A 273-nucleotide genomic window follows, 5' to 3' on the forward strand; every position below is an offset into this window, starting at 1 on the left:
TTTACTTTTCTATTGAAGTAAAAACCTCGTTATGAAATGAAATATTGAGAAGCCTTAATGATAAAGAATGAAATACCAATTTTAAAATAGCAACCTTCAACTATGATTGAAATAAAATGGCAGTTAGTTGGATGGGCTATTGAAGTATTTGTCCCCAAATTTACGTTTAGAAAAATACCTATATTTGGACTGGAATTTGAGTAATAACTAGTGCTTATTTTCATATTCAATGAGCGTTTTTTGTCCAAATTTAGATTAAGTTAAATGAAAATG

The sequence above is a fragment of the Glycine max genome, chromosome 1, assembly GCF_000004515.6.
Source record: "Glycine max cultivar Williams 82 chromosome 1, Glycine_max_v4.0, whole genome shotgun sequence".
Lineage (NCBI taxonomy): Eukaryota > Viridiplantae > Streptophyta > Magnoliopsida > Fabales > Fabaceae > Glycine > Glycine max.